Source organism: Hyaena hyaena, unplaced genomic scaffold (assembly GCF_003009895.1).
Source record: "Hyaena hyaena isolate Hyena2069 unplaced genomic scaffold, ASM300989v1 scaffold_1876, whole genome shotgun sequence".
NCBI classification, from domain to species: Eukaryota; Metazoa; Chordata; class Mammalia; order Carnivora; family Hyaenidae; genus Hyaena; species Hyaena hyaena.
In genome coordinates, this window is record NW_024082511.1 from 82,189 (window position 1) to 94,068 (window position 11,880).

An 11,880-nucleotide genomic window follows, 5' to 3' on the forward strand; every position below is an offset into this window, starting at 1 on the left:
AGGAGCAGAGGGAGATGGAGACACAGAATCCAAAGCAGACTCCAGGCTCTGAGCTGTCAGCACAGAGCCAGACGTGAGGCTCAAACTCAAGAGCTGTGAGATCATGATCTGAGCCTAAGTTGGCTGCTCAACCAACTGAGCCACCCAGGTGCTCCAGCATATTAGCTTTATATGAAAACGGGACAGCTATTCCTTTGGAGGAAATGTATATCCCACTCTGCCAAGGAGAGCAAGGCTGCTGGGCTTAACGGGGCCCTTGGTTCACAGAGGTTTCCCCAAATGCCTGGAACTGATCCACTGATGGTTTGGCCAAGCTGGAAACTAATGGTTTCCACTGGGCTCTGTAGCTGTTCTACCTCAGCAGAACTGAGAGGAGATGTGGACACTCTACTCAGCAGGAAGAAGTCAAGGCCATTCTCATGACATGGCCTATATTCCCTTTGATATATTTTTTTTCTTAAGAATTTGCTTATTTTATACGTGCAAACATATGATATTTGTCCTTCTCTGCACGTATAGGAGGATTAGGAGGAACTTGATGGAGGAACAAGGGGGAGAAGAAGGGCGGAAATGGTGGGGGAAAAGGAGAGAGGCAAACCATGAGAGACTCTTGAATGCTGACAAAAACTGAGGACTGATGGGTGGGGGGGGGAGGGGGGATGGGCATGGAGGAGGGCACTTTGGGGGATGAGCACTGAGTGTTATGTGGAAACTAATTTGACAATAAACTATTTGTAAAAAAAAAAAGAATTTGCTTATTTTAATTTTTTAAAATATTTATTTGAGAGAGAGAGAGAGAGGAGGAGGAGGAAGGGGGGAGGGGCAGAGAGAGAGAGGGAGATAGAGAATCCAAAACAGGCTCCAGGCTCTAAGCTGTCAGCACAGAGCCTGATGAGGGGCTTGAACTCATGAACCTAAGATCATGACCTAAGCCGAAGTCGGATGCTTACCTGACTGACCACCCAGAAGCCACCCCCCCAACCTAGATATTTTTTGATCCTTGAACTACTGCCAACATCCAGTTGGTCAGTCTCTCACTTGGAGGACTATAGACTGAGAGACTGGCCAGCCCTCTTTGGTATCACGGACTGTGGAAACAAATCGCAGCTCCTAACTGGAACAGTCTGGCTCACCCACGTAGATGCCTAGGGTAAGGGTCCATTCTCTGATGACACTGACCGGAATAAAGCTGCTGGCTGAGGCTTCTCTGCCCAGACTGCTGCCGCTGCTTTCTGCATCCATCATCATGTTGGACATGGCAACACACTCATCAACATAGACTAGGCACAAATGTCAAGACTCTGCCTTTCGGACACAGAAGTTACTATTGCATGCCAGACTTGTTACTCCTTCTGAAAGATGACCCATTGTAATGAGGAAGAGCATGTTGTATGAAGTACGGCCCCGCCTGCTCATGACAAACTGACTGTATCACACCTCAAGCCCTCTCTGAGGGCTTTCACCGGTGTTGCACCACTGTTGATTTTTTTTTTTCAGGTGAAAGTGTGACTGTTTCAGTCTGCTCAATTGGGTCCAGCCACACAATTGTGGCTCTGAGAACTAGTGTGCGTCAGGCTGTCAGCTTTCAGCCTGAAGATGGTTTGTCTTTTATTGCAAAAAAGCCATGTAACTGTGGGTTGACAGTCAAGGTATTCAATGGACATCCACATTGACATCTGGTATTGTTGAGCACTGAAATGACCTCCTCAAAAATGGGCTCCAAAGAACCTCGGACTCTACCTCCGCCACCTCTTCCTGGTCCATATACCCTAGCAAGACAGTTTGGTCTATGAATATGGCTGTTCCCAGAATAATCTTTCAGCCATCCCCTGGGTAATGATCAGAACAACAGGTGTTAGGGATTATATGGACATATTTTGACAATTTGGGGTCCTGTCTTAAAAGCCCCTGGGTATAATCTTCTTTCTTTTACCTAAGAGCAACCCCAGACTGTTTGGTAACCTTCTGGGTGGCAGGCCAGGCAGAAGGGAGGGAGCCTAAGATTTACACTTAATTCTGGGGGCACCTGGGTGGCTCAGTCAGTTAAGCGCCTGACTCTTGATTTCAGCTCAAGTCATGACCTCACGTTTTGTGAGTTTGAGTCTCGCATCAGGCTCAGCGCTGACAGCATGAAGCCTGCTTGGGATTCTACCTCTCCCTCTCCCTTTCCCTCTCCCTCTCTCTCTCTCTCTCTCTCTCTGCCCCTTCCTGCTTGTGAATGCTCTCTCTCTCTCTCAAAATAAATAAATAAACATTTTAAAAATATAATAAATTTAACTCTAGTTCAGTCACTTGAATTCTCTGGTTGGACTGACATTGTCCTAGATCATAAGGATAATTACCACTTGGTTTAGAACATTATTCACTGTGCCCCCTTACAGTGACCCACATGGGCTAAAGTGCAGAACGTAACAGATCTCTGTAAATCTATAAAAATGCCCTTGCCCTTCTTGCATCTGACCCAGTCGGAGGAAAGATCTGGGAACTAGTAGGAGCCAACCACGGGGTGGAGAGGGGGCAGCTGAATTTACAGTTACTAGAATAGGCCATAATGATTCTTTTGTTAGTCGAGGGTGAGCAATAACACAGAACCTGAAGAGGAAACACCTTCGACCCCAAGAGGTACAGAAAAAGGAGGGACGTTAATGATCTTGGTCTTTCAGAACCGCCCTTGGACACTTCCTCACAAAGGAAAATGCCCTGACGCACCTCCCCCAAACTGCTGAAAGGGCCTTAAATTTAACGATCGGGTCTGCCAGGACACGCAACCTGGATGTTATCACCCGTCCCCTTCCCCTTGCCACGAAGTCTATCAGAAACGGCAGGAAGGGGCCCCAGCTACTGCATCTCGCACGCAGAACAGCTGTCAACACCTCTAAATGTCTCCTTGAACCACTTCCCTGAGCCACCAATCAGGCATTCTGGGAGGCAGAAGAATGCCACGTGGCTGGTGGCACGGACATACAGGACTCAACTCCAGTCTCCAAACAGAACTGAGAATGCTTGACAATGCTGAATGTCACCTGAGCCCTGGAAACAGTGACAGCTAAGAAATACCCCCACCTGTTTGTGTTCTTCCTCAGGAAATGACTCGCCACAAAGAATCATTCTTCCCATGTAACTCAGCTAAGCCTGGCTGTCCACTCTTTCTCAGGACTCCCATTAAGAGTTTCAAACGCTTCCCTTATTTACCTGTGACGAGGCCAAATGTGGACCTTTCCCCTTTGGCCTGAACCTGCAGACAGGGCCAGACACTGACCCTCCAACTCCCCGTTCTTTGTCTTATGAATGATTAACTGAGGTTAGAAATTTGTCCCTCTTAAATACAGAGAACAAACTGAGGGTTGCTGGAGGGGTTGTGGGTAGGGGATGTGCCAAATAGGTAAGGGGTATTAGGGAGGACACTTGTTGGGATGAGCACTGGATATTATACATAAGGGATGAATCACTGAAATCTACTCCCGAAATCATTAAAGCATTATGCTAACTAACTTGGATATAAATTAAACAATAAATAAACTTTTAAAAAAGTGAAGGAAAAAAAGGAAATTTGTCCCTCTTAAACTAGGCAGACACAGAGACAAACATTTCTTTTTCAGCTGACTGATTTGAGACTTTTCCTGATTGCTAAAACAATGCCACCCATAAATCTCCCCACTATAACTTGCTTACTCCCGTTATGAAAGTAAAAGACAAAACTGCCCTGCCCAGGCACTCCAGTTTTCAGATTTCAAGTGCTCTCTCGATTGTAACAGCCTGAATAAAATCAATTTTCTTGCTTGTTCAGTTTTGGTCTTGGACAGTTTGGTGCCGTGACTTGAATTAGGACTGGAAGCCCACCCCGGGAACCCCATCTTCCCCACCCGGGTACCGAGGCCCCTGCAGCACACTGTGCTCCTTCTCTGGTGATTCATGGATCCTATGAGGAGTTCAGCTCCTGATCCCTGGGCTTGGACACTGTCCATGGTAGTAAGGATGTGTGATTTTCATTCTTGGGGCGCTCTTCTGGTTTTATTTTGTTGCTGCACTTTGCTTAACCTTGGTATCCGTTGGAAACTCTCCATCCGGTTCTCAGCCCCTTCATAAAACTCCTGCTGATTATATGTCTCATCACTACGGTGACAACTCAATGCCTCCAAAAACAGCATACTTTGATAACTAAGGACAACTTAGAACTCCATTGTCCCCTTTGGGGCATTTGAGATCTCCCTAAACCTGTTCATTTATGAAGCACCTTCAAATCTTGGGGCTCTAAGATCTCTTTTCACCAATGGGCAGCTTATTTTGTTTGGAACAAAGAGGCTGAAAAATGAGAAAATGCCACCAATCTATCCCAAACAGTATAGTCCCTTAAGGACTCTCTCTCTCTCACCACCAGCCTACCCCTCCTGTTTCTCTTTCATTTCCTTACAACCTTTTCCTCACCAGAACCCTCCCTGCGCGCCACCCCAGTCCTTTCTCCTACTTACGATTATTCCTTATTCTGTAGATTCCTTTTATCCCCCCCTTCAGCCCCTACTCCCTCTCTTTTACCCTCTGTGGCTCCATTGTACTCTCCTGCTCCCCAATACCCACCCTCACCTGGATTACTGCCATTCTCCAACTGCGGTGGAAGGTCAACAACTTGAGTGCCTAGCTGAACAAGGCCTGGGTCTTGTTCAGATTTACATGCGATTGTTAAAGACTTTCTAGACCCCTGTAAGAACAGAGAAGAATTTAGTAATCCATTCATACTGGCCTTTGGCATAGTCTCCTGGGCTCCCTTATTTATGTCAACTAATGTAACTGCTAGTGGGCCCCGAAGATAGACCTTCAAAAAATCACAACGCCTCTGAGGCTAACATGCAAGTTAAAACCATAAGGGAGAGCAAAGCACCAACCGCACTTTTCACAAAAGTAGAACAAATAATCCCAAAATTCATATAGAATCACCAAAGACCCTGAATGGCCACAGCAATCTTGAGAAAGAAGAACAAAGCTGGAGGGATCACAATCCCAGATTTCAAGATTTACTACAAAGCTGCAGTAATCAAAACAGTATGGCACTGGCACAAAAACAGACATGTAGAGAGAGAGCCCAGAAATAAACCCACGATTATATGGCCAGTTAATTTGTAGCAAAGGAGGCAAGAATATACAAGGGGCAAAAGACAGTCTCTTCAATAAATGGTGTTGGGAAAACTGGACAGCTACATGCAAAAGAATGAAACTGGACCACATTCTGACACCATTCACAAAAATAAACTTATGATGGATTAAAACCCTAAATATAAGACCTGAAACCATAAAAGCCTAGAAGAGAACACAGGCAATAATTTCTCTAACATTAGCTGTAGCAATGTTTTTCTAGGTATGTCTCTTTAGGTAAGGGAGACAAAAACAAAAACTTTTGGGACTACAGCAAAATAAAAAGCCTTCACACGCAAAGGAAACCATCAACAAAACAAAAAGCTAACCTACTGAATGGAAGAAGGTATCGCAAATGATTTATCCAATAAGGGGTTAATATCAGAACACATAAAGACCATATACAAATCAACACAAAAAAACACAAATAGTCCAATTAAAAATGGGGCAGAGAACCTGAATAGAAGACAGCTGGCCAACAGACACATGAAAAGATACGCAGCCTCACTAATCATCAGAGAAATGCAAATCAAAATCACAATGAGATACCACCTTACACTTGCCAGAATGTTTAGACTCAAAAGACAAGAAATAACAGGTGTTGGCAAGGAGGTGGAGAAAAAAGAACCCTCATGCACTATCAGTGGAAATGCAAGCTGGTGCAGCCACTGTGGAAAACTGCATAGAGGTTCCTCAAAAAATTAAAAATAGAAATACCACAGGGGCACCTGCGTGGCTCAGTCAGTTAAGAGTCTGTCTTCAGCTTGAGTCATGATCTCACAGTCCATGGGTTCGAGCCCCACGTCGGGTTCTGTGCTGACAACTCAGAGTCTGGAGCCTGCTCTCGATTCTGTGTCTCCCTCTCTCTCTGTGTCTCCTTCTCTCTCTGCACCACCACCCCCAGCTTGTGCTCTCTCTCTATCTCTCTCTCGTTCTCTCTCTAGCTCTCTCTCGTTCTCTCTCTCTCTCTCTCAAAAAAAAAACCAAAAAACATTAAACAAAAAAGAAATACCACATGAACCAGTAATTCCACTACTGGGTATTTACCCCAAGAAAACAAAAACACTAATTCAAAAAGATACATGCGCCTCTATGTTTACTGCAGCATTATTTATAATAGCCAAGATATGGAAGCAACCTGAATGCCCACTGATAAGTAAATGGATAAGGAAGATGTGGTATATATATAAACACACACACACACACACACACACACACACAGAGGAATAGTACACAGCTATAAAAAAGGATAAGATCATGCCATTTGCAACAACATGGGTGGACCCAGAGAGTATTATTATGCAAAGGGAAATAAGTCAGAGAAAGACAAATACCATATGCTTTCACTCATATGTGGAATCTTAAAAAACTGGATAAACAAAAGGCAGAATCAGATCCATGAATACAGAGAACAGATGGTTGCCAGAGGGGAAGGGAGTGAGGGGATGGGCAAAATGGGAGAAGGGGAGTAGGAGATGCAGCCTTCCAGTTATGGAATGAATAAGTCACAGGAATAAAAGGCACAGCATAAGGGGATACAGTCAATGGTATTGTAATAGCATTGCATGGTGACAGATGGTCGCTACACTTGTGGTGAGCTCAGCATACTGTATAGAGAAGTTGGATCACACTGTGGGGGAGAGTCTTATAGAATCCATTCCCACTGAATTCCCCTCAAAAATTTATTCGTCAAAGGTACAAGACTGCAGACAACAGAGAGGTGAACTGACTTCTAACTACAGACAGATTAGAAAACATCTGAAAAGATGACTCTGCTCTCACTCTCAACAATCAAACAGCATCCACCTTGGTCACTAACTGTTGATGGCTTACCACCGGAAATTACATTATCCAAAAACATAATGTAAACTGGCAAACTACTCTTCTCTCCTAAATACTTACACTAACTGGCTCAGCACCATAAGGACTCCCCAAGTCAATACAATGCAAACCCAAGGCTTTTCAACTTAAATAATTAGAAGGAAACAAGTCAGGGCAATGTGCTCCACCCCAAACCTCCACAGACAGGGATATTTACAGATATCGTTATTTTAAAAAAGGAGAAGGGTACTAGGCTTGGGATTTCTTGGCCTAAAAATACAAAAGGGAACAAGATTCTAGGGGCACCTGCGTGGCTCAGTCCGTTAAGCATCTGACTCTTAATTTTGGCTCAGGTCATGACCTCGCAGTTCGGGAGTTTGAGCCCTGCATTGGGCTCTGCACTGACAGTGTGGAGCCTGTTTGGGATTCTCTTCCTCCTCTCTCTCTGCCCCTCCCCTGCTCATGCTCTCTTTCTCCCTCTCTCTGTAAAAATAAATAAATAAACATTTTTTAAAAAAGGGGAACAAGAGTCTAAAATTCCATCTCCTCAGTGGCTTTCTTCAAAGGGGCCCTCCCACTTGTGCCCACACCTGACTTAATATGTGAGGGGAAATAATCATCCCCCGGCCATGGACATCCCATCACCTTGCTAGTGGATGCGAGGCAACACATTCCACTACTAACACCTCTTATTTTCCTACCGCCCTCCCTCAGAATATACACACCATACCTGTGGTGGATCTGGGTAACGCGCCACCTGACTTTCTCCCATCTAAACCTTCTGTCTTACTATGTTCTCTCAGCACCCACCAAAGGGTTCTGTTTAGTTCTACTACCAAGGTAAGCCCCCCTGGGGGAAAAAAACAGCTCTTTTACATGAACCAGCTCTATTTGTGTCCGTATCTGTGTTTCCGTGTCTACGAGGAAGTAATGTTTTCCTAGCTTGAGGGAAAAATGAAGAGTCCTAAAAGTCCACCAAATTAAATAACTTTGAATTCTAATATTTTCAATGTGCTTACAACAAGGTATTCTTACAGAAATGAACTTAAATATTTTAAGAGCTCAAGTTCAAATAACTGAGGTAGATCTTGGGCAAATGGGACTAGTTTAATATTGTTGGTTAATAAAACACAGCCATGTCTTCTGCATTACCAGCATCAAGTATAACACAAGCATACTTGTCTAAAATTACAAGCAGCTTTTATTTATTTTTAAATTTTTTTAAATTTATTTCTGAGAGAAAGACAGCATGAGCAGGGGAGGGTCAGAGAGAGGGAGACACAGAATCGGAAGCAGGTTCCAGGCTCTGAGCTGTCAGCAAAGAGCCCGACGCGGGGCTCGAACCCACAAACTGTGAGATCATGACTTGAGCCGAAGTCGGACACTTAACCGACTGAGCCACCCAGGCGCCCCAAGAAGCTTTTATTTTTAATGAAATAGAGTAGAGGAGAAAAGAAGAGAAAATATCTCAGCACATTATTTCTAAGGGGTACTGCTTCTAAAACTTTGGTTTATTACGTGTGTGTGTGTGTGTCTGTGTGTGTGTGTACAGTGTGAACATGTGTGTATATACAGTCAGGATGTATATACCAGTCACCATGTAAAATGTACTTCTCCTCCTGCCTCACAGTTCAAAATGTTTGGGAAAAGGCTCAATGAACCTTTTAAAACATGGTTGAAAGCCTTAGCTCTATGCGCTAGATTGCCTTGAAGGATAAGCAAAGCAACAGACTGCAATGTCATTTTCCATTAGATAAAATATTTGCTTGAAGAATCCAGAATGTCTGACTGAAGTCTACAAAATGAGCATGAACTCAGTGAACACAGAAAGCTCTGTCCATCAAGCAACATCACTGGGGAGATTCTCAGCACAGCAGTGCTTCATAGAAAGTTGCCACCTTCCTTTTCATTCCAAATTACTGTCAATCAGTGGATCACTGAATTCTCTGTAGTCCCCTGGAGGCTAAGCAACTGTCACTTCTGTTAAGAATGGACACAGGCAGGGCACCTGGGTGGCTCAGTCAGTTGAGTGTCCGACTTTGGCTCAGGTCACGATCTTACCGTTGGGAGTTTGAGCCCCTCGTTGGGCTCTGTGCTGACAGCTCTGAGCCTGGAGCCTGCTTCAAATTCTGTGTCTCCCTCTCTCTCTCTGCCCCTCTCCTGCTTATGTGCTCATTTTCTCTCCCTCTCAAAGATAAATAAACTTAAAAAAAAAAAAAGAATGGACATAGCTAGGCAGAAGATATAAATAGACATTTTCCCAAAGACATCCAGATGACTAACAGACCCATGAAAAATATGCTCCACATCACTCATCATCAGGGAAATACAAATTGAAAGTACAATGAGATACCACCTCATACCTGTCAGAATGGCTAAAATTGACAACACAGGAAACAACAGGTCCACTGGCGAGGATGCAGAGAAAGGGGAGCCCTCTTGCACTGTCGGTGGGAATGCAAACTGATACAGCCACTCTAGTGAACAATATGGAGCTTCCTCAAAAAGTTAAAAATAGAACTACTCTATGATTCAGCAATCGCACTTGTATTTACCCAAAGGATACAAAAATACTGATTCCAAAGGGAACATGCACCCCCATGTTTATAGCAGTATTATCAACAACAGCCAAACTATGGAGAAAGCCCAAATGTCCATCGAATGATGAATGGATAAAGATGTGGTATATGCATAATGGAATACTACTCAGCCATAAAAAAGAATGAAATCTTGCCATTTGCAACAATGTGAACGGAGCTAGAGAGTATAATGCTAAGCAAAATACTGAAGTCAAAGATAAACACTACATGATTTCACTCATACATGGAATTTAAGAAACAAAACAGATGAACATGGTGGCGGAGGGGTGGGGTGGTGGGAAGACAGGCAAACCAGAAAACAGACTCTCAACTATACAGAACAAACAGGGTTGCTGGAGGGGAAGTGGGGGGGATGGGCTAAATAGGGGATGGGTATTAAGGAGGTCACTTGTGATGAGCACTGGGTGTTATACGTAAGCAATGAATCACTAAATTCTACACCTGATACTGATATTACACCGTGTTAACTAGCTGGGATTTAAACAAAAAGTTGAAAAAGGAAAAAGAAAGACTGGAAATGGCTATAGCATTAAAAAGCTGGAATCCATGAGTGATCTAAGAGCTAGCTTCCTTTCAAAAGATTCTCTACGTCAAACATTGAAATTGACCAGGAACATACATTTTTATTCTGCCTGGGTAATTCTTTCTAAATTTACCCAGGTTTACTGAGTGCATAAGCTAGCATTACACCTATCAGAGGTATAATTAAGGTTATGAGATACATAAATATCCATTTAACCAAATTGAACCACCTTTCTGACAAACTGTATTTCAACAGTAATTATGTTTTGTAGTGTGTTGGCTTAAAGATAGTTTCCAATATCTTTAGGTAATTTATTATAACCTTGGACTTATGTTAAGTTAATGGATATGCATAGAACTTGTACTGTTTCTAGGTAAGAGAGAAAACTGAAACATTAATTTTAAGTTTATATACCTTTTGCAGCCTATTTTTATATGATACAGGGAGGCTACATATATTGATTCTGTTAATGAACATGTTTGGTTTTGCCACCGTGAGAAGTTGTATTACAAGGGATGTGAATGGCTATGAACAACTGTGAGATGTATTCAGCTACAAAATGTTGATGCGGAGCAGACAATTCAGTTATTCACAGCCCCTCATTTTCTCTGTGAAACACAAGTTATTGTAGTTAAAAGCTGTAATCAGGGCTCCTGGGTGGCTCAGTGGCTAAGCATTTGACCTTGGCTCAGGTCATGATCTCACAGTTTGTAAGTTCAAGTCCCATATTGGGTGATCTCCTGCCCTGCATTGGGGAAGCACGAAACCCAGATCGGGTGAGCACGAGCCCTGCATTGGGTGAGCTCAAAGGTTACCTAGTAAACTTGGGTAAATTTAGAAAGAATTACCCAAGCAGAATAAAAATGTATATTTGTTCCTGTTCAATCTCAATGTTTGACGTAGAGAATCTTTTGAAAGGAAGCTCTTAGATCACTCATGGATTTCAGCTTTTTAATGCTACAGCCACGTCCACTCTCTTCTTCCTTTTTCAAGTTTTTGTTTAAATTCCAGTTAGTGTAATATTAGTTTCAGGAGTGGAATTTAGTGATTCATCACTTACATACAACACCCAGTGCTCATCATGAGTGCATTCCTTAATACTCATCCCCCATTTAGCCCATCCCCCCCACCTCCCCTCCAGCAACTTCTCTATACTTGAGAGTCTGTTTTCCAGCAACTTCTCTATACTTGAGAGTCTGTTTTCTGGTTTGCCTCTTTTTTTCCCCACTTCTCTCTCTCTCTCTCTTAATCACCTCTCTTAATCACTCTCTTAATTCCCCTTGTTCACTTGTGTGCGCTCTCTTTCTCTCTCTCTCAGAAAAAGTCGTAATCAATGATATGTGAATAAGATTCTTCTGGGAGCAAGAGTGGCAGAGAGGGATACCTCTGTTATGCAGGATATGCTTTTGTTAAGGAAAAAGAAAGCAGTTTTGTCCTAAAGTAAAATGACTGGCTGTTCCAGAATGAGAAAGAGGAAAATGCAGGACAAAACCTGAATGAACGCAGAAAGTTGTAGAAAGTTCACAAAAAAGGGAATTTTATTTGCTGTGATCAAACTTGGCTAAGGTTGAACAAGTTTATTTATAGGACATCTAAGAAGTGTTTTAGCATCAAACATTATCTTGATGCAAAATTAGAATCTGGGTTTGTTTCCAATAGAACTCCCCTATGACCCAGCAATAGCACTGCTAGGAATTTACCCAAGGGATACAGAAATGCTGAGGCATAGGAGCACGTGTACCCCAATGTTCATAGCAGCACTCTCCACAATAGCTAAAACATGGAAAGAGCCTAAGTGTCCATCAACAG

General features: G+C 43.1%; 1 protein-coding gene across 1 annotated transcript in view; it reads right to left on the reverse strand.

Annotated features, from left to right (window-relative positions):
- The window catches only part of ZNF81 (zinc finger protein 81), an 87,006-nt gene that overhangs the window by 50,090 nt on the left and 25,036 nt on the right, over window positions 1-11,880 (reverse strand). The gene's annotated exons all lie outside the window — the stretch shown is intronic.